At 38.6% G+C, this 27,938-nt stretch overlaps 1 protein-coding gene across 1 annotated transcript in view; it reads left to right on the plus strand.

Annotated features, from left to right (window-relative positions):
• Window positions 1-27,938, plus strand: part of RORB (RAR related orphan receptor B) — a 134,430-nt gene that overhangs the window by 55,699 nt on the left and 50,793 nt on the right. The window lies entirely within an intron of this gene.

A 27,938-nucleotide genomic window follows, 5' to 3' on the forward strand; every position in this document is an offset into this window, starting at 1 on the left:
TATATAAGTGATAAAATAATCATTAATCTTAAAAAGGAAGAGTGTATTTCCTTAGGCCAGTGATGGGCCAAAGTGGAAAATCAGCTTGGATGGTCAGTAGCATGAATGATTCTGTACAACTCTGAATAGAGCCTTCAGACTTTGAATATTTTCCATCTGGTTTCGTTAAGGGCTGCAATCTAAACAATATTTGTTCTTAGGATTTAATTTTCTTTTGTTTCATTTTATTACTAGTAATGGTATTATTGTTTACCAAAAGCCCCTAAAGAGAGTATTTGAAACAATTTTTTGGTGCTTATCTATTTGATTTGGACAGAGAGCCAAAAGAAGAAAAATCTAGCCTAAATCTACCAGCAAGCTCAGTATCTAAAAAAATCTGTAGTTATCAGCGATGTACTTTGAATCCACCTTTTCCTTCTATATTTTTGTTCTGTTTATTTGAAAGGGGATTTATATGGAAAAAAAAAATCCAGTCATTTTCCTAGCATGCTCATTCTTTCAAATCTCTGTTGGTCTAAAGGGTTTTGTGTTTTGAAGAGGATAACTGAGATCAGAAACAGAAGAAGCAGCCAACAGCAGCATTTATTCATATAATTCTAACTAATGAACTTCTCTATTAATCTTACATTTTAGGTGGTAGCTTTTCTCACTTTCTATGTATTTCACATAGCAACCGAAATGCAGAGCCCCTGTGAGTCTGATCTGACAACCTTCACCACAAAGGCAGAGCTTCTGTTTGACAATTGGACTTAATGATCACAGCAAGTAGGATTGAAATTTTAGTTGTGTGCTCCTGTGTGATTGTGACAGTGTTGACACTAAATCAAATTCAATTAGCAAGAGCTTGTTAATGAGTTATAATGCTTTGCAAAGTAGGAAGGACAAAGCATTTTGCATTTTGCAAAGCCTGCGGACTAGTTACTCCCAATGTTAATGGAGCAATAGCTTAAGGAACCACTGCTGGATTTTTTCTCCAGATTAATGTTAAAGAGTGCTTTGCTAATGAATCCCTGAACAAATGTGTTGTGTATTACTGGAAGGGGGGTGATGGGAGAGAAAGTACAAGCAGCTCTTTTGTCCTCAAGTGCTCTTGAAGTGATTTATAAAACCACTCTGCAGCATAGCGAGCAGTGGAAACTGCAGCAGCAGATGACAACATACTGAATGAAGTATCATGTTGGGAAATCTGTCCTGTGAGCCCCCAGACCTAATGGCACTGGCCCTCGTGCTGAGCTGGTGGGTGTTGCACATCCCAGGAGTGTGCAGTTGGCAGCTGCCTATGTGCCTGGTCTGGCAGTGAGTGCATGGCTGGCCACACGAGCAGAGTACTGGGGTAGCCTGAAGGCTGAGGACATGGGCCGTGGAGCCTCAGGGGCCAGGAGCCTTCGCCAAGGCTGCAGCACTCAGCCTCTGCTAGGGCTGGGCTCTATCAAGTGAGCAGTTAAACACAGCAGCTTTTCTGGTGAAGCACCCACCAAGGCAAGGTGGAAAGTGTGTGCTGTCTGCCTCAGCTGCCTTCACCTGTGTTCCATTTACTGGTCACTCTGTAAACCTGTCTGTGTAGGTGAGGTCTTTTGGGGAAAGAGCATGTTAAAATCTACTTCATAACGCATGATTGAGGTGGACCCCATTTAAATTACAGAATAACAGTGACAGTAATAATTTCCTCTTTAAGGTCTGCTGACAAGTCCAGCAGTAATTCTTCACCAAATTATAGATGTGTCATTCAAACTGAATTGTTTCCTTATAGTCCTCTACCAACATATCAGTATTAACTTACAGTGATAATTTAATGCTCTTAAATATTTGTATTCCTAGTAGATGTGACACCACTCAATTGTTTGCACAAACACACTTCACATTAATGTGTATGTATAAAATCAGCGTTACATTCTGATATCATAGGACTCCAATTTCAACTGATGATAGCTTTGTAAAACTTAAATAATCTGGACCAAAGTTTTTCCCCAAAACTCACGATTTCCTAATCAATAAGTGCTCCTGGAAAATTTTAGTGAAGAATTTGGCTTCCAGAATGAAGGTTTGAGAATAGTACATAGTATTGTCCAACCTGAAGTCGTGACCAAAACTAAGCCGTGTTACTGTGTAACCAAGCTCTTCATATTTGCTCTGGTTTGCCCCTGAGCGTAAATATGGCTGTTGTGTTAGCAAGTGCATGTAACACATTGTTTGTAGCAGCATAAAAGGGGCTCCAAAGTAAACCTGTAACCAAATCCAGTCATTTACAATTTCAGTCTTCTCAGCTGACATCTTATACATCAGAGCTGATCAGGACACTCATGCCCCCATGCTACAATTCACCATATCCTGACTTTGCTTTGTAAGAACTGTGCTGTACACCAAATTGTCCAAATCATCAGACATATTAACATAATAGGGACAAGAGGGAGGAAATGCCCTTTAACCCTTAGTATCATGTTTTGTAGCAAACTGCTCTGCACTGGTGCAGCCTTACCTTAAGTACTATGTAAGGGTGCCTCATTCCTAGAAGGACATCAGACTCCTAGAGCATGTCCAGAGGAGAGTTACCGAGACAGTAAAAGGCTTCAAGGGCCAGACACATGAGGAGCAGCTGAGGTAACTTGTTTTGTTCCCGTTGGAGAACGCTGAGGGCTGACCCCATCACCATCTACATCTTCTTAGGGCAGGTGAAAGGCAGTCGCTGGTCTTACCTCTCTGAGGACCAGCAACAGGACACAAGGCAAAGGAATGAAACTGAGTTAGGGGAAGTTCAGATTCAATGTGAATGAAAGATTCTTCACTGAGACCATGGTCAATCACGTGGAATGGGAAACCAAGACTGCCAGAGTTCATGGAGTCTCTGAACAAGTCTCTTTGCTGTGTGGTTTAGTTTTATATAGTCATTCCAGAAGCATGCTGTTGGACTTGATGATCCTTATGGGTCCCTTCCAACTTGAGATATTCTGTCAAACACTGATGGTTTGATTAGAGTTCCCTGATTCTCAGACGTACATATCCTTTCATTATCATGGAGATTCACCCCAAGGGCAGTATCTTTTGCACGTGTGCTGTAGAGACAACTGCTTGTTGGCTAGTACATGGCTAGTTGCTTGGAATTTTTGTTCACCAGTTGGTGTTGCTTGCCTGAGGTCTGTGAGAGACTTGAAACATTCACTTTTGTTGTAGCTGAGGGTCATTCTTATCTGGTAGCTAGCCTTTCTGTAGCTTTTGATGGTCAGGAAATGGCGAACATCTTAAAATTAACAGATCCTTTAGGTTTCATCAAAATTGTTTCCTTAATCAACTGACAAATAAGCATCTTAGAAAGTAAACCGTCTAGTTAAGGAAGCTTCTGAAGTTTACTTCTTTTAATTTAGTCTCCCTGTTCCTCAGCTGCTGCTTTCTAAAATTGGCTGATGCTTATCTGATTAATATACTGTAAAAATAAGTATATTCATAATTTTAAATACTGGAATACCAGTGAATATTAAAAAAAAAAAAAATCTAATGAGAAAATTAATAATTCTCTTTGTAGAGCAGTATCGTGTAGCATGTACAGTAAATAAGACCCCAGGCCAAACATTGAACAACTAGCAGAAAACAAGCTATCGACTCTTTGTTTTTCAGTGAACACCATCCACCCTGTGTGTTATGTGAGGTAAGAGTTCTGTGGAGAACAATAATTGAGGCTTGTAATTCACAGCTGTATCATAATGCATACACACCAGGGGAGAAAATTGGTTCAAGTATTTACTATGTTCAGATAGCTTGAACCACCTTCTTGTGTGCTGTGCACATTTTGTAGCATGAATGATGACATTATCAGACCACGACATGGTTCAATATGGTCCAAATATTCAGTAAGGAGCTCTTAGAAAATACAGTATTTTGCTTCATCGGTGAATCTGCCTTTTCCATTAACGAAGACTAATGTAAGAGGAGTCTGGACCTGCAGAGCTGTGATTTCTTCTCTGGAATTTTGTATTCGTGATGGCCTTTGGGCAAGTTACTTCATCAGCCTCTGATCTTGGTTATGCTGGTAATCCCAAAGTAATTCAATCCTAAACAAAGGAGTTGAATTCAATTTGTATGACCACAACAGACCAAAATCTATCTCTGAAAGTGCAGTGTAAGAGCTAGAGGAGATACAAATATTATTTATTGTTTTTTTGAAAATACCAGTTTTTTACTGTCCTCACACAATTTCTCTAATTATTTTTAGGTTTTAACATTTATTTATTTCCCACCCCTTCTACAAGATGGCAAAACTAACAGTTTTGGAGGAGAAGGGAGTGTTTTCCTTCCTGTTGCAACAGTATTTCAAAGTTAAGATGCTCTTTCAAATACCTTCTGTTCCATGGAGAGAATTGCTTGCAGTATGTGGAATTGCTGTATTGGAAACAATTACATCATAGCATCCTGCCGTCCTTGAACATGCTGCGTTGGAGCTGAAGTTCTGCGTTCTGTTTTCATGTAGTGATTACTTCAGGGTTTTCCTTTAGACTTCGTGGAAAGTTGAATTGTAGCCTGGAGTTATGCTTTGCATATGGTAGAGCCTTCCATCCATGCAAGGGCTCCAACACAAGTAAAGTCCCACAGTTGTCCTGAAGGAGTAAAATACATCTCGTTGATAGTTAACACTTAAAATGACATAGCCATTCAAGTGGCAGAGCATTCCATGTTTTGGCTTTCTGTTTTCAGATCTAGCTACTTCTCTAGCCCAGTGGAGATAAAAGATCCAGAGAATAGATTAATTAAATCCTTAATTATGAGCCTTTTTTAGCCCTCTTTTTAGAACAGTAACAGGTACATACAAAGTGGATGGTTCTGCAGCAAGTTTGAATTGCAGTAAAAAGACTTTAAGTGAGTCTAAAGCTGTAAATGTGAAAGAAGACAAAAAAAGGTGGAGCAATTAATGTGATTGCAATCATACCCATGGTTAAGGGGTGGAAGCAGCTCCTTCGGTAAGCACCTTGGAGCCATTTATAGAGGTAAGAGAATTACAGAGAATTTTTCTCTGTGTTAAATCCTCTTACATTGAAGGTTTAAGCAAGTAGTAATAGTTAACCTGGTCTTAGGTAGGCAGCAGTGTGAATACCAGTAATAACGCAATTTTTCTTTCATTACCCAGAACTAAAGTGGGACTGGGGTTTCATATAAGCCAAGTAATCCTTTTTCCTTATCTGCTTTGCTTCTCTCTACCTAAAATGCTACTAAAAAGTAGACACCTATTGTGAAACAAATTCAAAGGAGCAGGTTTGTTCATAATCAGGTGGAGTTGATAAACTATCTGAGAGAGTGTAATTTCTTGCTTAAGTGAAAATGTTTCTGAAGTTTTTATTATGATCAGTCCCCGAGGAAAATCACTGAATCAGACTTGGTCCATATTCCAGAATAGAATTTTAACTTGTTGACTTCACTGTTAAATATTTTCAGATGTTAATCTGTTGCTATTAGCTGCCTGACCTGCTCTTCTACAGAAGAAAGGCTGCATCTCTAAATAAAGGCTTTGGTATGTGAACACTGTGAATGGGGAGCTGTGGAATTATTTAAAATTCATGGGTTCAATAGATTTGTTTTATTAGTACTGCTGATGACAGGCACTTGAATTTTGCTTTTTTATGGTTGAATCCACACAAGACTGCAAATAGAAAGGGGATACTTTCCACTTCCCACTGAGAGTGCAAGCCTGAATACCAATATGGCATGGGATCTGGAGGGAAGATAGGGCAGGAGACTCTCTCCAGGCAGTTGAAGCTAAAGCAATCTACTTAGGTGTAGTAAAAATAGGTTGGTGAATTAGGATTGAATCACGGTTGTTAGAGGAAAGATGCAACAGCACATCTCCCAGGCTCCATATTCCATGACAATTGTGCTAGGCCTCTGGGGTGGACCAGATTAGACCTTTCCTCTCCGTTATCAAGCTCTGCCATGTGCTTAGGCACTCCAGGTGTAATTCTGTATTCAAAATCAATACTGGAATGCCAAGAGAGATTTTAGGTGCTACATTATACAGTTTTTTCATCATCCACTTGTTTAGTTGGCATTGGGAAGACCACTATGACTCCAGTGCCACTTCTGGATCTTGAAACATCATACACCAGATTCCTGGACACTTAGCCAAAAAATTGCCAAAAGAGATTGGGAGTGCTCCTAGAGTAGGGATAAGTCCAGGTGGTACGATGCTTGGATATTTTATTTTGTTTGTATTACCTGATAGTACCTTAGCGAATTTCTAAAATAAAACATGTGAGGATCTGTTCTACATGTGAAACTGTTGTTCAGAAAGTGAAATGTGTACCTGAGGGACCATAGGTCAGGCAGATAAAGATCGTTTTTGCATCCCACTACCCTTTCATTTGGTCTAACAGGCCTCTTCTTCATGATATTTTAATGAAAACTTCGCAGAACTTAGCCAATATACATGTAATGAATCTACAAGAGTATACCTAATATGTAACTTTAAAGAATCAAGCCTGCCACTTAATTTCATTGTGCATATTCATTCTGTCTGCATGGCAGCAAAAGTAACAACCATGCTAAGAAATAATCATTGGATTATTGACCAATAATCATTGGATGCTAGAATTGAATTTGTGGTCACAGGGATATAGACAAATCACTGTGTAGTTACACTTTTATATGTACAGATGTACCCTGTAAGGGTAATGTGTAAGGGAGGGAACATGGGTACAAGTGGAAATCCAACTCTTGTGTCCTTGGAGATGGCTTCTGCATCATTGGGGTTCAATATACAACTCATGACATCTGATAGCTACTTACACACCCCAACAAGTGTCTGATTAGTTGTCATGGCTTGCAGATTTTATAATATATTATAATCTTTTACAGTTTTACAGTACATCTAACTGGTTACAAGAAATAAAAATACATGTGTCCTTGTACAGTCAGCACTCTACCATTTAGTTGAATGACTTCTGCTTTTAACATCTAATTAGCTGGTTTTCTTTGATGGGCATAAGATAACATTTTTTTGTTTGTTTTTTAGATATGTGATTTGGCCTCATTTCAGAAGGAAGTAAATAAAAAATGATCTATCTTTGAAAAGCTGACTCTACGAACGTCTTTTTTTTAAATTCTCTGTAGGACATAACACTGCATGAAAAAAATCCAAATTTTACCTTTTAGTGCTTTCAGTACTCATTGTCATGTATTTTTTACAAAAATCAGATTACACCCACTAAGCTGGAGTCTTCTGTTATGCTCTGTGAGCATTAATGAGGTCTCTGCTCATTGTAGACCTAGGGACAAACTGGTAAAAAAGCAACCATCTAGTGAGTACTGAGGAGATGTAGACAAGGCTATTCTAGTTGTCACTGCTGTTGCTAAATTTCAGAATTCCAGAGTTGATTTTTGTCACTGCTCAAATGTAAGACACTTTGTTAACAAATGCTACAGCTACGATTTTTAAGGGAAAAAAAAAATTACCTCTTCCCAGAAATAAGAGCAGAATTGCTTACATAGCTTTAGCCACATTTCACCTGCCTGGGTGAACAGTGTGTCACATTCTGCAACTGATACTTAAAATTATTTTGTTAAAAACGGCACTGCCCGTCAAGCCTGCAGTTGCTATCAAGAAAAATGTGAGAGCTAGATATTATATGGCTAATTCTCTTAACTAAAGGATGGTGTCTTGATCTGTATGTCACCTACATAAGTATTGAGAACTTCATACCAAGGGCTGGACATGATGAGAAGAGGGACACATGACATGACTGTAATAGAAGATGTCACCAGGGCTTTAAAAGCTCCTGTTTTATAGGCACTACCCAGGTGATAGTATACAATTAAAAAAGGACCCATTGGGACACCATAGGAGTTTTGTGTTTACAAAGCTAAAAGTGACAAACTAACTCACTTCTTTTACTTTAAACTGAGCATGTCAAGAATGGTAATTTCTGAGAGAAAAAGTGCATGTGGAGCTTCACAGTGCTATCTTTAGTGAGCTTTTGCAGAGAAAAGCTGAACCTCAGGATGTTTTATATATTAACGCTGGCAAGTGTAGCCAGTGCTACCAAGGTTTGTTGCGTACAGAAGATGAAGGCTGGCGAGAGCTACCCAGTAGCAAAGGAAGGCATGCTAAATAGCAGAGTATCTACAGATTGCTTCTTATTATGGCACAGGCTTATGAGTGGAAGGGAGGATAAGGCAGCTCACCATTAATGTTTCTTAGAACCAAATTCTCTGATTCCATCCACCTGTCATGAAATAGCTAAATAGGAGACAATAAAGATGGTTCATTTTGCTCTCCCAAGTGATTTGTGTATCCACTGTTGTGCAGTCTAAGCCAGTCCTTTAAAATTCTTTAATAAGCTATTTTAGTTATTCCAGCAAGGTTCAGGTCTCTTAAGCTGAGTGTCGCCTAAAAACAGTGACGTATAATATGGGCGTCTTGTAGATGCTTATATCTACACAATCAGAACTGCTCCTTTGCTACCCAGTCTGAAGGCAATGATCAGTTCCTGCACTGAGGAAACGAGATCTCTGTCATTGCTACACAGAATTTCACTGACACAATGATTAAAACCAACTTTGGTTTCACACTGTAGTTCTAAAGAAAATATTTACATCCTGTGAAGAAGCAGTGATTATTTTCATTGGAAGAAAATATAAAGGAGAAAATATTACTTAAAATATATGGGGATGACATTTATCCATGAATGAATATCATAGCTGAAAGCCAAGTTCCTTACAGGAAAACAGTGTAGGCAGATATGTCATGCAGAGCAGAGAGGAAAAAAAATACTTTTCAGTCAGGAGAAAAGTGAAAAAAAGAATCATACTGACAGATATAAGAGAGGAGAGCACAGTTTTAGGAAGCCGTCTTGATATTACTGAGTCAAAAGACTGAGAACGCTTTGTAAACTATGTGTATTTTTTATATATATCCATATGTGGGTATTTATATGATCAGATATTTAGATACACCTTTAGGTCATTTGCACTTTTTTCATATAACCTGTTGAAATTGATTTTTTGGAAACTGCAGCTCTTCCTTTTGCAGGATGCTAATAATGGTTTTCAGACAAAGAATGTAATTTGTTAAATAAGTTCATTTGCCCCTGTGAGTATTCCGTTGTCCAACAGTGAGGCATGAAACGTTTCTCGGATCTCTGTGTCTTTGCCCACTGCTTACATGTGAGAGTTGGGAAGTGCTGGGAGACAGCCTCAAGAAAACCCAGATAAATGCTATGGGCAGGAATTGTGTGAGCCATCATCTTGTTCTCAGGCTCTACTTCTCCCGTCTGCTAGCTTAAAACTCAGAAAGTGAAAACAAGGCACCAAAAATTACCTAGATCAGGCCTCTAAATTCGTAGGTTGCTTGAGTTATTTATGTGAAGTGTGTGCCTCTGGGGATGGACTTGAAATTACTTTCTAAAAGGCCTTGATGTGACTAGGATTTGTGTTTATTTTTGCCTAGTGCTTACGGTTGCCTAAAACATTGTAGGGAATTACATCAATATGCTGTCTGAAAGGACCTCATAAAGATCACCTTGAATGTGACTACAGCAGTGAGCGAATAGACATTATCAAACACTGAACATAAATGAAGGAGGTCCTTTGTACTTTAACAGAGAACATTTGATCAGTGCAATCCTGTAAGGTTATCTAAAACTGTCAAAGTATAAGGCTAGTCAAGAATATATTTTGTTGTCATTATCATTTTATTCATGTTTGCTATATTTCTCTCCCTGGAGTTTTGACACTTGGAAGAAAATTTTAAAATGCATAAGGTTGGTCAGCCAAGCTCTCTTGTGACCTGTGTTTGACTTCCATCACCCCTTTGGTTTTACACTGGGGTAAATAAATACCATGGGCGAATTACATGTTTCCATGTCTTGTTGTCAGTGGACTAGATTTTTCTTTGCTATATACTTTTGAAGATATCTATGCATTTTTATTACATTTAAACAATAGGAGCACAGCTTTGACTCTGAATTTTAAAGCTGGAAGGAAATAAGGTTAGTTGAGCAGAACTTACCCTTTTAAACCCATGCTGACTATGACTAATGACTGCATTGTGTCTCGGGTGAATTCATGGAATCCCAACGTGCTTTGAGTTGGAAGGGACCCTAAAGATCATCTAGTTCCAACTCCCCACCATCACGGGCAGGAACACCTTTCACCAGACCAGGAGTCTCAACACCCCATCCAACCTGGCCTTGAACACTTCCAGGGATGGGGCATCCACAACTGCACGCAGCAACTTCTTTTAGTAGGCACTGGTAGTACATAATTCTCCTGTCATACATACATACTATAATGTAATGTTTCAATATCTATATTGAAATACATATTTTTGTCTGCTTACTACAGAAATATGTCTGCTCTAGCTCTTTGAGAAAGCAATTGTGACAGAATTTTGTTGTTATGATAGCATTGAATATGAATAGCTGCATTTGCTCCTAAATAGTATTTTAATAGCAACTTGCAAGTTTTGCAAAGGTCCCATTTTTCTCAGAAGTCCTTTGGAATAAACAACATAAATGTATTTGTAGATTATATCAAACTAGAATAAATTGTTTACCAGCATAAATTGTTTGAGCCTTTTCTTTAATCTTTTCTTGGTCCTTTCTGTTTCATTCAAAGTCTCTGATAGTTATAACACATTCCCCTACGACTGAAATCTCACAGACCACAGGTCGTGTGTTTTTAAAATGTTAGGGTCTCTTCAGTTCATTTTTGTGTGAATTATGGGTCATAATTTTTTTCAAGATTGTTCTTCACTGTATTTATCCCCTGCTGTGGATTTTGTAGCATTTCTTCCTCATCTACTAGATTATTCTTCAAAATTCAAAATTCAAAAACTTCAAAACATTCTTTTCACAAGACTATTTCTCTATAAAATACCTGTTTTACTCAAAATAAGATTTGATACAAAATTGCAGAAAACTAAATTATTATTTGATTATTTAGATACCATTTCAAAGCAACTTAAAATAGACTGCTTATGCTGGGAGAAGCATCCACTGTCAGTGAAGCTTTGTAAGAGGTTCTTTGAAAAAGATAGTTCAAAAAGACATTTGACATTTTTCCTCTGCTGTTCAGCTGTGTTGAACTTTCTGATTCTTTCAAAGTTTCTAAATAGAGTGGCTAAATACCACCAGGGGTGGCTTTTCTTGCCATTCATTTAGCTATATATGTGAAAATTTATATATATAATTAGTATAATTTATAAGATATTTCACTCGAGCCTTTTTTAACACAAAATCAATAAACTGTGGTCAATTTTCAGGTCGTCATTAGCATGAACTTGTCAATCTCTCCCTGACAGGCTGATTTTATGCAGTGATGATTTTAATTACCATTTTTTCTCTTTTGCTCTTCCAGATCAATCTATTTCCCTTTGGGCCAGGTTCTGTGGATGCATATTTTGGAATCTGTGCAGTTACTGTTACTACTCTGTATAAATAAACTGTGGGATTTTTTGGCTTAGTTTGGTTTGGTTTTTATCATGAAGGAAACCATTGTTGCTTTTGCCATTTTTGGAACAAAATGGCATTGCGAAGTAAAGAAGATTAATTTTGTATACCAGAGGGGGAAAGACAAAATGTACCCACTCATATGGGTTCTATTGAGGTATCTTATTCAAGCTGGATAACCTGTTACTTTATCCATATTCCCTGCAAATCAAGTTTTGTCATTAGTCACTCGTTCTTTGGGAAGATAGTTTATTTGTAAAGACTGTCTTTAAGGGTGGAGATTGAAATAAGCCATGCAAGACGAGTTAAGTAGATGACTCTTCATGATATTGCAGAAAAATTCATGCTAGGTATATTTTATTGGTAGCTACGCATGGATATTTCTAAAACCTTCCCTTCCCAGCTTAGTGTAACACCAATCCCAGGCACACAGTGCTTTCTCAGATAATGGAAGAGTATCTCTGTGGACTTGTTCCCTCAGGGTCAATTTTCCATACTGGGCCAGTGCCAGGTTTCCATGGTAAACATTGGGCACGTATTCCTTATGAAAATGCTGTTCATTTACACTCCGTCTAAGTACCCTGGTGCTGAGCAGACCGCTCCAGCTCAATTTTTTTTTACAATTGCCATTAATATTTCCCTTTGCTGTGTTGTTTTGTCTAAGAAACCAGCTGAAACTTCTACACAGTTTTTGGTCTTGGTCGCTACTCCCCAGCAAACTTACATCACAATCTTTGCTTAAAGAAAAAAGTGAATTACCTGGGTCATAGTTATTTCTTTGCTTGGGATGCATATGCTTATCATACAGTATACCATGTTGTGTGATGAATCTGCCTCATCCGCTAACAATATCAATGAAAAGTTACCCTGGTTCTGGCCAGGACAGGATTCATTTTAGCAGTAGCCAGGAGAGGGCGTGCCTTGGACATGGAGGTTATTCTGAACCGCTTCAAACATTGCCAGGGGCTGGGGAAAAGGACAGTCTCCCAGGTAGAAGGGGCTTGTTCCAGACAAATAAACAAGGCGGAAAACTGTCCAGTATTGTCTGTTGTTGGGTGGAGGGATGCTTGTGAATAGTTACTTTTCTTGTACCGTCTGTCATGGTATTGTTGCAGCTCTGTTTGTTTTCTTATCTCATTGCTCTTTCCAGTAAATTGTTCTTACCTCAACCTTACCTTTTGTGCCTCCCATTCCCTACTCTAGTGCACTTGGGGTGGAGGGGAGTGGAGAAGGGAAGCAAGAGTGGTTTTTGTGGGTGTACTAAACTGGAGAACACCATTTCTAAACACAGTACAAGTGATTGTCTAAATGCACTAAGCGTTTATTTAAAAATACTTGGGAAAAAACCCTAACTGTTCTGGTATACAGAGATGTGTGATTGTCCTATGAATAAAATTATTCTTCATTGTTAGCTTGTGCGAACAGACCTTTAGCTGTCCCCATGTTATGTTAGTTCATCCTATAATACAGGGCTGATAAAGTGAATAGGTAATTGACATAGAAATACATTATTTTAGTGTGACACCACAACCTTCAAACTATATAATACTTGCTTTACCTGCATTGCTTGTGTTCTTTCTGGAATTCAGTACTCAAAATTTACAGTGTGCAAGCTTGACATTTTGTCTAATTGAGAGTTTTACACTTAGGATGTCCAGAGACAAAAAGTGTACCTGTCGATGCAGAATAAATCTGCATCAGGAGCTGAAATTTTCCATGTGTAATGTGTCTAATTTACGTAAGTTACCTACATCAGACACTAGCTGAACTACCTCTTTAAAGTTGCCCATGTGTGTATGTCAAGGATGATAAGCTGCTTACAGATAGTCATATGGCATTCATTTGTTTATGGGTCCAGAGAACTTTGGACACTCACAAACCAGCATTGGAGCAGTGAATTTTGTATTTGGATCTCCTCAATGGATGAAAAATGCATGCAGTGTGATGATACAAAACAGGGAGGAGTGGCTGATACAGAGCTCACATAGAGCTATAGCACCTGATAAGCTTGCCTGGAAATCAGAAAGCTCATAGAAGCCTCTGTTAATGCAGTGCATGTTTAAGAAAAACTGGACCTATGGCTTCATGTGGAGATGAATGGCAATGTAATCCAGAGGGGCTAAATAGAAAAATATGCTCGAATAAGATGTTTTCTCAGGAGAAGTGTTTTTTCTTGTGTATCAGCATCATCCCTGAAATAAAAACTGGTCCTTCCTCTACCAACTACTGCCTTTCTGCTCTCCAATTACCTTCTCTCTCTTAACTTTATTCTGAATACTCATGTCAGAAAGAGCTCAGAGTCTCATTAGCTTTTTCTAACTCCCTGTTTTAATGACAACAGTAACAATTTTTACTGATTTGCTGAAATCTCTGAATGAGCCAGTTCTTTGTTACCCTCAAAATGGCTAGACTTAGTAATGTCCTTTTCAGAAAAAATGGTTTTTTCCCCTAAATGTTCAAAACTGAAGCATTGTCTGAACTCTGATTGCAACTTTTAGTGTATGGAGTGCAGATAGGAGTGACTCAGGCACATGATTCCTCTGCACCCACACTGACTGGCTTATTAAAGGCATTCTGCACACAAGGGCAGTCTGTCATACTACATTCTGTACTTGTGTCTTCTAAACTGAAATTTCCTTACGGAAAATACAAGTAAATTACTGTTCTTGCACCTAGTGGTTTTGGTCATGTGAAACCTCTCATATACTGTAAAATTCCCATGTCCTGGAATAGCAGAAAGGTTTTTCAGCTCCAGAATTTATACAGTTCAGTTCTGAGTGAGATAGAAATCCCATTTTAGACTTTGCTGAGGCATGTTAAGTAGTTTACAAAGAGATGTGCCTTCAAATCCCTTAGGCAACAAGAAATACTTAACCTGCCACAGTCATTAACTGATCTATTGGATAAAAGGAAGTGTCAGCATCTCTGTTTCCTTGCTGATTCTGCATTCAGATCCATAAACGCTTTTTCCTAAGAAGAAATAATTGTTTATGGTTCCAGAACAGGTTTCTTATTGTAAACAAACACCTAGTAAACAAGAACCCTGAAGTAGAAGAGACCACAGTTTGTTAATTTCGGGAAGGGCTAGTACTATTAATAATATGGTTTTGATTATGTACCAGGGAAAGTAGTCTAAATTACAAACTCCTTAGACCTCAATACTGTTCTGTCTGTAATAGGTCTGCTTTTCTACAGTCCAAATGTCTTTATCAGAAGAAACATGCGTGTCTTATGTTGCATCAACACACTTCAGAAACTCTGGAGACATACAGAGTTGAAATACTTACAGTGATTACATGGCAGTTTCAGGTACTCGTGAGTCAGGATATTTTTCTTGAATATGTCAGTAACTTCTTATTAAATACCACATAAACATAGTTCTGCTCTAGAAGGGTTATTCAGTTGATTGATTTGAATTGTTTTGAAGTTTCTATAAAGAAAAGCTATAACTAGTGTATTAGCTTTGGAAAAGAAATCCTTTTAGGTGCTTTCTGTTAACAAAACCATAATTACCAAATGTAACATAACTGTTACTTCAAAATCCCTAGTTAACTCTTCATTTAAGTTGGTGTAACAGATGCTCTCTTCTAAGGGATGGGTGAAAATTGTTTTTCACAACGTGACATTTATGCCTTTATTGCACTTCATGTGATTTTTATTATTAATTTTGCTTCAAAATAAATTGTGTTTTAAGTCTGAAGCAATTCTGTTATAGAAGGTTCTATTACAAGTCTCTCTATATTTACATTTTGTATGTACATTTTGGCTACAAAGCACCATGGGTGGATGCTAATGATTTTGCAATTCTGATATCTTCCAGTAGCCTGTTGTTTTTCTTCTAACTGGGTGTGGCCAGGTAATTTTCATTTGAAAGTATTTACCAAGGACTCTCTCTGTGCCAGCTCCACGTGGCAAGATCTGAGCCCTGATGCTGCAGTTATTTGCTGTGAACAAATAAATATTGCTGTATAAAATCCGTTAGTACTTTCAGGAAAGAAGTTAACAAGTAGGATTTGAGAATAAGATGGGTAGTTGAAGTGTTGGGAAGCTAACAGGGAGACATCTTAACGCAGTTTTTGGGAAAGGAGACTGAGTAGCAAGCAACAGGGCTGATTTCACTTCTTCTGAAATCAGTAAGGAAGAGGAGAAAGGAAAAAGCAAAAGAAGCCCCAAATACTGTTCTCCAGATGCTTGTAGATACCCTGACAGAAGAAAAGATTCAAATCCACCATCAGCCTAAATTGGAGAAACACGTAATCCATCCCTTTTTGGAGAGGTTAAGTGGTCAAAGATTATCATCTTTCATGATACCCAACACATTGTAATTTAATGCATGCACCCTGCTAGGAGTAAGAGTGGAGGCCTATAATAAAAGATAATAATGATCATAATAGCTGTTCTTAAATAATTTTTTTATCAGCTCAGTGTCTGTGATCCTACTGAGAATATACTTAGGTGCATTACTTACACAAAGGATTCAGATGCCATGTCTTTGCGGATGATCAGAGTTTGCTTGTGTAAATGTACCACTGTGGACCAGGATCATCTGTCTTTCTTACACAGAATGGAGATGAGTGTTTGCTGTTGGATAATTTTTACACCTGGGATGATCTAAGATAAAACTTTATAAGTGCAAATTAGTCAAAGTTAAATGAATTGGTTATGTTTCCTAGAATCCTTACAGTATCACATGACCATCTTGCTTAAAAAAATTAGCTGTTATCTGACACTGAGCTACAGAATCACTTCGGTTTTAAAAGACCTCTGAGGTCATTGAGTCCAGCCTTTAAATGATCACCACCTAGTCAACTAGACTACAGCAGTAAGTGCCACATACAGCCATTTCTTGAACATTTCCAGGGATGGTGACTCCACCCCCTCCCAGGAGAGTCTACTCTAATGTTTAACAGCCCTTTTCATAAAGAAATTCCTCCAGATGTCCAGCCTGAGTCTTCCATAGTTACACCTGGTCCTCTCATCCTTTTGGTGGTTCCCTGGGGAAGAGGCTGACACTTACCTGGCTACAGTCTCCTGCCAGGTAGTTGTAGAGAGCCAAGTTCTGGCTTCCTGTCTTGCCCCCTTCTATAGAAGCCTTCTCTGCTGTTGATTCTGTTAGGTGAAATACAGCTGAAGCAGTGTACATGCCATAGGGACAAGTGATGGTACAAAAACAGCATGTGGGAAATTGAGAAGTGACATCAGTTGGGACTGTGACACGAGCCATCTAAAAATCCTTTTTTTGTTTCTTTTCAGTGAATTAGATGCATTTGAGCAGAATTTTAAATGTATCAATGAAAATATACAGTTGCATAGTACATATTGTTGAGACTTCAGTAAGTCTTTTATGTTTCCTTGTGGGGTCATTTTCTCGGAGATAGTGGAAATTCTTTCTGCAGAAAAGATAATTTTGGAAGTTGCCCAATGAAGACTTGTTCTGTCATAGGTAGTTACTGATATTTAGGTTTGACAAGCGGAAGAGGAAATTGTGCGTTGTTGCATACTAACGGTGAGTATCATCCACATTTGAGAAACCCTTAAGCAAAGAGCCTGCTGTTACGTGTAATAGCCCTGAGTACTTTTTGGGAAAAGAGCTTGAGTCACTTGAAGAAAGGAGATTCATATTTTCTCCTAGATATGTTGTTTAAAGACTGAACTGTATAAAACAGGATTGACACTATGTAATTACTTGCATCTTACACTGTGCTAACTCAATTTGCTTTTCATTCCTAGTTATTTAAAAGACAGTTATTTTCCCATCAGACTTTACTGTCTGCCAATTAAAGCTTTATACCTATAGAGAGAGAAATTTGTTACCAAATGTTTCATGTAGACATAATGAAAACATCTGGTTTGAATTGCTTTTCTTACCTTTTTTTTTTTTTTAATACTTAAAATTTTTACCAGATAAAACAATTTTCATGCGATTTTTAATAATGTTTTTTCGGCATTTTTCTGCAAAGCAAAACATTTTAGTTTGAATGCCAGATTTGCTTAGTAATACTTGCTAAGACAGTATGAGAAAAACATCCAAATACTGCAGAATTTTGTTTATTTTGACTTCTTGGCTCTAACAACTAAAGCTACAGTGAGTAGGATGTTAGCGTGGGCTGCACTTATGGCATAAATCCCTTGGCTTATTGTTTCCCCTATACCTAGGTAGGTAGTTCTCAGTGGGACCATTATTACAGTTTTGCTCAGATTTCCTGAGCCACATGATCAGAAGTAATTAGTGTCCAAGGGAAAATGAGGTAGGGTTGGTTAATAATTGAGTGTAGAACCACCTGAATTGAAAATACTAGTGCTATCCATAGCTATTCAATGTCATCTTAGGTAATAAGAGCTATATTAGTCAGGACTGTCTCTTGTACAGTAATTTGAGTTAAGGTTATTTTCTTCCTCTGTGTAGTTATGGGAAATGGTTGCACTTCTGAGGTGCAGAAAATCATAGTAATTAACATTATGCATGGCACTTGTGCAAAGGATAGATGATACACACTTTTCTCTCTTTATAAATAGCGTTTGTGGGGAGAAGAAAAATGGGTAGAAAGGTGATAATAGACAGACCTGAGCATACTGTACCATTAAGACATTTTTAATAGCAATTCCATTTTTGGCATCTGTAACACAACTGTACTTCCATTTTTAAGAATGCAACAGACAGTATTGTAGTATGTAACATTGATAACTATGGTTGTTGTGCTGTACCAGTTACTTAACTTTTTAAAGCAAATTAAGTTCTCAGTCTCAGCACAGAGTGGGAAGTCTTTCACTTTCAAGTAGATATGTCTTGTCTAGTTACATACCAGAACAAAAAATACCAATAAAATATTTTTATTGTACTTTTTTTTTTACTAGGTTCTTAGATTTCATCAGCTATTCTATCTCATTAGGAAGTTATATCTTGTATTGTCTTCAAGAACAATCAGTATAAACCAGTGAAGAGGAGTTATATTGCATGGCCTTGGAAACCAGAATCCTTTTGCTGTACACTTTTATGTTTTATGAAGATGACAAATGCTGCTAGTCAGCTGTTTTTTGTCCTTAGCTTTGGTTATTTGGACAGGTTTTTTGAATTTAAGAGGTAGATGATAAAAGTTTATATTCCACTTCTCTAAATTCATTGGCAGCTCCCGGAAGGGGAAACTAGAAAAGTATACCCAACATAATGACAAAGTAGTGTGACAGCGATAAAGTTACAATAACACCACTGTTCTCCTAGTGGTCTCTTCTCTTCTTACAGCTTGCTCTCATTTCTTATAAAATGGCTGGATGAAAGGCTTCTGACAATAATGTATTATTTCACTTGCGTGGCAGGAAGCTGTACTTGTGGTTAGTTTGATACTACTCTTTCCCTTTGTTCCACAGCTAGTGATAGGCTTTATCAGTTGATGAAAGGAAGGCTCTTATTGAGGCCTCTCACCATGTCTTGTGAAAGTGTTTTGATACATTGCTTCTAGCACACCAGTACACATTTGCCTAATTACCTAAATGTCCCTGAAGTTCTATGTGGTGCAACCATTTTGCACTTCTGCACGGCTGTTTGGGACTTAGAAGCCGTAGTGCTTTGCCTCAGATGTGGCAACATCCTAAAGGCTGCTAGGCATGGGCTTACAGACAGGTTATTCTTTGCTCTGTAGCTATAACAAAACAAATCAACAAAAACCCACCCAGTATGTTTTATACCGCTAGGATGACAAAGCTGTGTTCCATTTAGCTTTAATGAAGTTGCAACTATGTTCATTAAAGTTTTGTCAGAAAAAAATGTCATGTACTTTGGGCAAAGGGATAAAAACATCACTGTAAGCAAATGCTTGCATTTGGTGTATCTAATGATTGTATAAGAATAGCTCATTCGCTACTTCCCCTATATTCTGATGTCACTAGTACAGTCTTATTAGTTAGTTGCTGTTGAGAAGAGAATTAGGCAAATTTTCAAAATGAAAAACATCCCTATATGTGTTTCCCAAGGCACCTAAGATATTGTCTTTTCTTCTCCAGCTTTTGTGTGTTAGCAGTTCACAAACCCAGACCCAATGGCAAATCACTGGACTGCCTATACTCTGCCAGAAACATTTTAGTACATACAGGTTTACTAGTCCCACTTTAAGTGTCTCAAGAGGCAGGTGTCCAAGTACTGAAGTCTTAGGGGTCTCTGTTCTTCAGAGTTTTTTTGTTTGCTTTTTGCTAATGTATCTCAGTGTGGATGAGTATCTTTTTCATGTCACCGGTGTGAATAAAGCTGTCATACTGGTTGGAGTTTCTCTCCATTTCGTGCCTCCATGGAGGACATCGAAGGACAATGCCACAGGCTTTGTCATGTGCTTGAAGATTCTGTTGAACACAATAACTAAAATAGCAGCACAGAACATTGAGTGGCTCGTGCTCACTCTATGACCTGTGTTCTGCCTGCAACCATGATCTTCAGTTAATAATTTTTTCACTATTTTTAAATCAGTTGAATTCTGCATCTATTATTCACATGCTGTGCTTGGAAACAAGCCCGTGGTAGTATTTAGAAGAGTGACTTAAAAGCACTCACTCTTTCTGTCAAAAGCACAATATGTGTCTTCAGGAGTGCAGAGCAGAAGTGCTAGCAGAGGTATTACAGCAAAGCTCTGGGCTTGTTGTTTTAGAAAGGTTTGATGTTCTTTTGTGTATTATTAATGAGCTTGAGATTCATGATTAGGAGCCCAGCAGTGATGCTTTCTTTGTGACTGACCTTATAATGTGGCAGACAGTGTTTTTGTTTGTGAAAACTGCGTGAGTTTTATGTAAGACACAAGATCCCCATTCTCCTCCCAGCTAGATGGAGCACAAATTCACTAGGTTCAGGATGCTCACTGGAATATTTCTGATGTGTTTGTTGTTTCACCTCTCCATTTTGGGTGTTTGGGTTTGGCAGACTGAAGGGACATGATACAAGCACAGTTCAGAAGCAGCATTGCTGCCAGTCAAATACCATTTGCTAATGCATATAATGAAGAGGTCTCAGGGAGAATTTATTGTTTCCTTACAGTAAAGTGGAAATACAGAAGTCTCACACTGAATTATGCATAGTGGTTGTGGTCATTGACAGATAAATTGTCTCACTTTATTAGGTTTACAACAAGACATTATGGTTATAGGGAGTCTAGAGCTTAAATTGGAACACATCGGAAGCAGAGTGTGGTTACAGCAGTTTATAGGAATAAAACCAAGAGGTTTCATTTCACATTTTGGTTAAAGTATAAAAGAGCAAGGCTTACATTTAGATACCAGAAAACTCTTGAAAAAGCTTTCTTTTAATTTATTTAATTATATAACTTGCATAAATCCTTCTGGCTTGGCTTTTTATTTTCAATGTGTAGTCACTACTCTTCTTGACAGATCACTTCAGTAAGTATAGCAAAATACTTGGGTTGCTGATTTTTCTGGTCTATAAAAAACTATAGAACGCAATTTCATCTTGCTTAAAGAAAAAAAACAATGCCACCTTAGATTTATCTCTGCTTCTCTTGTGAGACATAAGTCTGTGTAAAGCACAGCTTTCTTAAGTCAGGCCAAGTGCTCAGGAAACCATGGTTCTGTTGCTGCAGAAAACTGAAATTTATTGTTGACACACAAAAAAAAGAAAAGAGCTATATCAAAATAATTTCCCTTAATGTTCAAAATTTTGGGGGGTGTAGCTATTTATCCTCTGCAGGCAAATAAATTTACTTTTAAATGTCCAAACTATGGCATTCATATTCAGAATATAAAGCAGAAAGTGTGTAATAGAGATCAGTGCCTCCAACTTGAAAGCAACTATCAAAGTATTCCTTCTCAGAAGGTGACTCGCAATTTAGATATTTACTGGCTTTTTAAATCTTAGTAAAAATACCAATAAATTGGGCAACCAGTGAAGATTGGAGCAAAGCATGTTGGCCACTAGAAAAACTAAGTTGACCTACAGAAATAATTGATAGTTTCACAGGCAATAGCCCATTACAAACAATTTTGTCCAGTACTATCATCCAGTAGCAAGATTTTGACACACACGATGTATGACACACAGGGTTTGAAATAATGAAAACAGCAATAATTTCTCTGGAAAGTCAGTGGTTTCCTACAGTCAAAGTTTGGTAGCCTGATTAGGTGGTGTGTGAACATCTGGACTGTAGGAGTTTAAAATACCTGACTTGCTCCTGAGTGTATTTAGCTGTGAATTTCTCTTTAGATGTGTCTGGGACACGTATCATCCATTTTAGGGAAGAGACTTTTTTTTATCAAGAGGTCAGTCACTCCTTGGAAGGTAAAACAATAAGTAAGCTGTGAGACAAAAGAGTCAGTCAAAAGAAGTCACATAGATCCTGCAAGTTTAAATGGGGAAGTGTAGTAATAGACCACTCTATTATTAGCTCACCACTTCCAGTATGGTTCAAAGATACTATTTCGTACATATCCATAATTTCTTTTCCAGTTTTTCCATGGATGATACTCTGGTCCCTAGTTCTTAACACTCATTCAGTGTTTTGCAAGGACCTAAAGAGTTCATATCAACAGAGGAAGCTCGTCACCTCAACATTACAAGGTTGTCCAAAGATACTTATTTTCTGTACATAGAGGTATGGCCTATCTTATAATTTCTGAAGTCTTTTAACATAAAATGTACTGCACAGTGGAATAATAGACCTTTAGAGCATGCTCTGTCTCATTCATGGCTCCCCTTCATGCAGTCTGCTGGGATCACTTTTCACCAGAAAACGTAGAACAGAGTAAAAAATGAGCTGACAGAAAATCCTGCTACCAACTTCTTGTGCTGATCCTTTTGCTGTGATTGGGGTAAACGCATATATATTATGCTATCCATATATTATAATATATAGCAGCTCTGATTAAAGCGCCAGGATTCTTGATATGTTTCTGTTCATGCTTCTTCAATCTAGAAAGTAGCCATCACCATTTTTTTATCTTTAGCTTGCAAGTGGAATAGAACTTAATTCACATTGTTGAAATGTCCCTAGGGCTGCAGAGACTTAGATTTACAGATCACAAGGATTTCAGGATATCGTAAGACTTTTCTTTCTGTTCTGTATCTGCAAAGGAGAAAGGCCAGCATCTGAAAGGGCACTTGCAAGGTTGATCAGAGCTTGCATGGCTGAAGAATATACAAAGCAAAAGAGAGAGCAAGGTTCATCTGATCATATTCTCCAAGGACAATACCTACTTCCTAAAATAAATGAACAGAAGCACCTTCTTCGTAATTGTGCAGGGCCACAACCTAGAAGCTGCTGCTCAATTTTCTGCAGTTCTGGCAGTTAAGACTGGGGGATATATCATATGCAGCCTTCAGAAAGAGCATAATACAATTACAGCCTTTTTCTAACACTCTCTTTTATTTTTCAACTGTTGTGTAACATCGGAATAAATGAAAAGAGGAGCTGACCCACAGTCAGTATAATTACACAGCTTCATTGGCTTTGGCAACACTGCATCAGTCCATAGCAAATGAGGTTCTGAACCAGTAGTCTTGCCTGTGCACAGATACACATTGTTTTTTCATTTCTCTTACTCAGAGATCTATCCAGACAGCTGGATACTTTTTGATGCAACTACCAAGAGCAGCAAAAGAAAAATAGTTCTATCCATAGGTGTGGCATGGTTTAGGAATAGTGCTTCCCAGTTTAGTGCTCCCACTGAGACTCTCCAAAGCATGTGCCTCTTACTCTCCCCGCTCTCCTGTTGCAAGATGGAGAGAAGAATGGGAGGTACAAAAAGTAAAGATCACAGGTTGAGATAAGAAAAATTTACTGGAAACAGCAATGTGATAAGAAAATGAACAGAAATAGCAACAGTATAATGAAGTGTAAAAGACTGGCAAACAGTTCACATGTGATTGCTCAGAATGCATGTTTCCCAACTACTCTCAGCCTCAGAACCAGAGTTACAGGACCACTCCCTCTGCCCTATTTACTCGACTGGAAGGAACTCATTCTCCGCAGAAGAGACTTCCTTACTCCTGCCCCTGGCAATGGCTTGAGGTGGTATAGAATAACTTCTGGATCCTAGCCATGGCCCCTGCTGGCTGTTGCAAATAATTAAACCTGTCCTGACCGTAACTAAGACATTATCCAGCCCTTATCCTATGCCATCAACATCAGACCTTGCTCCTACATCTTCAAACTGTATACATATATACAGAGATATATGCACAAGCACAATTTCCCTAGTTAATACCTGTCCCTCCTAGATTTCTGTCGAGTTCATTGAGTCCATGACTGCGGGTTCTGCTTATCCTAGATGTCTTCCAGGGCAGGAGGGCTGCTGTGCTGTCAGGTGGTTGCAAGCTTCATCACAAGCTCATGACTGGTGTATCTGGAGCAGTCTATACTCCCTGTCCATGGTAGTTGCGGGATAAATTGTTTGCATTCTTCATTTCCGTAGTTCATTCTGTGATTGTGGGTGTTATAACATACTATTAACTGTTCAGCAAATTGGACTGATGAGAGAATTAACTCATTTAGGAATAGGGCTATATTCCAAAGTGTTCAGTGTCAAATTCTTTCCTTTCTTAATGTACTAGTTTAAAACACAGTAGGAAAATTAAACCCACTCAGGCTACCCCCTTTCCTCCACCCTCTTGTGATAGTGGAGGAAATACTAGAGAAGATTATAAACTGTAATCACACTTAAGTGAAAAATCACAATAACCAAAAAAAATTAATAAAAGAGCATACAAAAGAGAGAGTGTTTTGCACAAAAAAGGGTGTTCATCACTGAACAAACAAAAACACTTCCCAAAGACAGTGCTCAATGTGGTTTTCCCAGACAAAGGCAAAAATGGTGAGTGGTCGCATGCTGGGCCATGTGGTTTTTGGGAAAACAAATGCAGTATATGTCAGGGAGAGTCACAGCTTGACTTCCCTCCCCCATCACAAAAACACTGGAAAAACGGGGACAAGACAAGATCTGGTGGGACCTGAGTGGGCTCTGAAGCAGGTCAGGGGACCCTTCTGCTGGGCTGGCTCTGTGGGAGCAGGAGTGGAGCACTCGGCAGTTCTGGCTGCAGCTGTGGTTGCTGTAGCAGTTGCTGTGGCTGCACTTAGGCCCCAAGCAGCTCGGAGGGGCTCCACTCCTCAGTGCTGCTGCTCTCTTCATTTTGTGTCTTCTACCACCAACCCAGAAAAGGCTCTCCTCAGAGGAACAGGGAAAAGGCTGCCAGTGACAGAGAGGGGCTGGCTGTGCCAGGCTGACCCAAAAACCTGCACACCTCCTCTTTCAAGCCCACAAAAGGATGGCAGTCCTGCCACTGCTGGACCTGGCTCCCTCCTGAAACCTTAACCCCACCATGATATGGGTGGTACAGAATTAAACAGTGCTAGAAACTCTGCCCTGTTTCTTTATAACCACTTACCTCAAAAATATTTATCAACTAAAAAAACATCTCTTTCCTGTTGAACACAATTGGGCAATATTTTGTTATTAATGTGAAAATATGACTTTCTATGCTCATTGCAGGAAGGCTGAAACTAGATGACCTCTGAAGGTCCCTTCCAACCCAAACTCTTCTATGTTTCTATGATCTCTGTCTTCAAACAGTTAAAAAGAAAGCTAGGTGTATGATGATGCCTTTTATTGAGATTGTCTGTTGGTTCAGGCTATTAAGCCAGCTCATAGGACAGCTTCGTGGTCAAAAGGAAGCTTATAATACCTGGATTTCAGAGCTTACTTTAACCTGTGCTGTAGATGAATGGAGTTTTCACTTTGTATTTGTTTGGCTCTTGAAATTACTTTTCAACATACGGTTTTTTTCAGCTGAGAATCAGTGGGGTAGATTTCTAGAAACACAAACTGAAAATGATGTTTTATCATTACATTTCTGTAAGAGTTAAAGTACTTCCATTTTCTTCTGGAACTGAGGTCTCATTTCAAACATAAATATTGCATATACTTCTGCATCCAAATTCTGCTTGCCCTATGTTAGGATCCGATTGTTAAGAGATGCCTCTGCCTGAATAAAGGTGCGGACAAGGCCATACATCAAAATCAATAGTACGGATTTTATTTAATCATAAATGTGGGGTAGAGGCAGAGATAGAAATAGGAGGAAGGAGGGGGAAGACAGAATGCAAGATTCGGCAAAAGTTATCACCACCACATGGATTCCTCTGGCATCCTGCTCGTCGTTCTTCATGCTGGTTTGCTTGGTGCTGGGAGTCCCTAAGTGTTCTTCTGGAGGTACCACTCTTTTCCAGGTCCACATCCCCAGTATCCATGAGGCATAGATGCTGTTCCCATAACTTGGAATGGCATGTGTGCAAGCAGCTGTTTCCTTTCTCACAGTTTGCCATGGTGGGAATTTTTATCTGGATGGATTATCCAGATCTGCCTCACCAGGCCTGGCATCTCCCTGTTGTTGCCATCTGCATTTTTCCCACAGTCTGCACAGTGGAATTTGTGTGATGTGCTAATTCCAAACCTTCACCTCCATTTATGTCTGGTATTAATGCCTCCCTATTTTCCATCTGTGCTTTTCCTAAGTTCCTGTTGTGGTGGCTCATCTTACGAGAACTTCATTCTTTGACAGTGTTTGAGGCAGTTCATTGTGCTCTTTAAGTCCTTACACCCTAATGCCTGTAGAGGCAGAGCCCATACAACAGGACATACAGTGGGATTTATTAGGCTGCTAGTCAATGATAGTTCTTGATTTGAAAGCCAGTGTGTCTGGAATCATTGCTAAGTACTAGTTTGGTACTAAATCATGCATCAGAAGGGTATGCAGTATTTGGCAACAATCTATTGATTTCTTTCTGACTCATGCAGAACTAATTGTCAGTTACACAAATTAGAGAGGGAAAAGAGAGGGGGAAAACCCCTTGCATATTGTTCATTTCTTTTGGCCGTTTCTTTGGTCCAGGCTTTTTATCTGAAAGGAAAGCAGTGTGTCTAATGGGAAACTCTTATATTTTGTGAAACAGTGAGACTTAAAGTCTTGTTAGGCAATCAGTACTTCAGCAGAATGAAATGCTGTTGCAACAGAAGGAAAATTATACACCAGTTATTTACCCAGTCAAGAAAAATTATGCTCCATAACATCAAAGGGCTTCGATTAATGAAATAATAGAGAGCAAACTACTTTTTACCAAGGCAGGAAATACTTATTCATCAAAATGCCACAGGCCAAGAGTTTGAGACTCTATTTAAGATTGTAAACCCAGAGCAACACATGTTGTCTATATGTGACTGGTTCTAGGAACAGGCATGAAAAAAATAACTGTGTAATGCTTATGCAGATTTAAATGAGTTGTTGGAGGTAATTAACTCATCCTGTTCCTTATTGTCATTCAAATAATGTTTTCCGTATTATTGGGAAAAATATTTTTTCAGCCTGACTATTCCCAGCTCATGTATTTGTTTGTTTTCTGTACTTTCCCCAATCTCCAATAATTCTGCTTATTTTCATAAACTTCAGAACTCTCCCCTAATATTTCCTCTTGCAGTGGTCTCTTATTTGAAAATTTCTGAACTGTTTTTATCTAAACCAAGCTAGCATTCAAAGCAAAGTGGCTGAGATGGCAATTCTGAATGTTTGTTTTTCCCAGTAGCATGTAGAATTAACAGTCTCCTGTATGTATCAGGCTAACAGAATCTTGAAAGTTAAGTCCTCTCTGTTTTAACTTTGGCACAAATTCCAAGTAAATTAATATGCAGGGTTAGCAAGACAGAACTGTTAGAATCTGAATCATCCCTTACTCCAACAACTTCTTTATGCAAAAGGTTAGGGCATGAGAAAACAGATTAAAAGGGAAATGTTACCTGGAAGTGCAGTAACGATGCAGCAGAGAAGCCTGGGGATGTGTAACAGAGAGGTGGGAGGAATTCTTTCAAAGCACAGGAAATCCACAAAGACTCAAAAGGGAAAAGTGAGTGAGTGAGAGGCAATACATGTAATGTATTAGCTGGCTTGCAGAAATGCTCTTCTTATGTACTTTGTGTACTGTTTTGATTTGTTTTATTTTTGACAGAAAGCCCGTGTGAATCTTGCTTTGTGTTCAGCTGCACCACATTTGGTGCATAACAGCTACTGTATGCCTTTGCAAGTGTAACCTATGAACCAGGATGCAATTCTAGCCAGTATAGAAGCCTGGGTGGGGCGGGGGGGGGGGGGAAACATAGCAGTTCCAGGCTCTGAGCAGTTCTGTTAGAAATTGATACTGTGGGCTTGCCCCTAAGTTCCTCTTTTCTGTACAGCCTCGGGGCAACTGGGATTCAATTAATATTCCTTTAATGTAATGGATGTTCAGCAGGGGCAATTCAGACAGGTCTGTCACATGACATCTAAAAACACTGGAAGAAAATTTACTTTTTAGCTCTGGCTGAAATTAGGCAGGACATAGGTGTCATTTCACAACATGGAGATTTTATCTGTAATAATTTGGCATCTTACATCTGCCACTCTAATTCTCCATGTGTTACATATGTCTGAAACAAAAACTGATGACATAGGAAAGCTGAGATTTATTTTCAGAATTTCCAGAAAAAAAAATTTAAATC

The sequence above is a fragment of the Corvus cornix genome, chromosome Z, assembly GCF_000738735.6.
Source record: "Corvus cornix cornix isolate S_Up_H32 chromosome Z, ASM73873v5, whole genome shotgun sequence".
Taxonomy (NCBI): domain Eukaryota; kingdom Metazoa; phylum Chordata; class Aves; order Passeriformes; family Corvidae; genus Corvus; species Corvus cornix.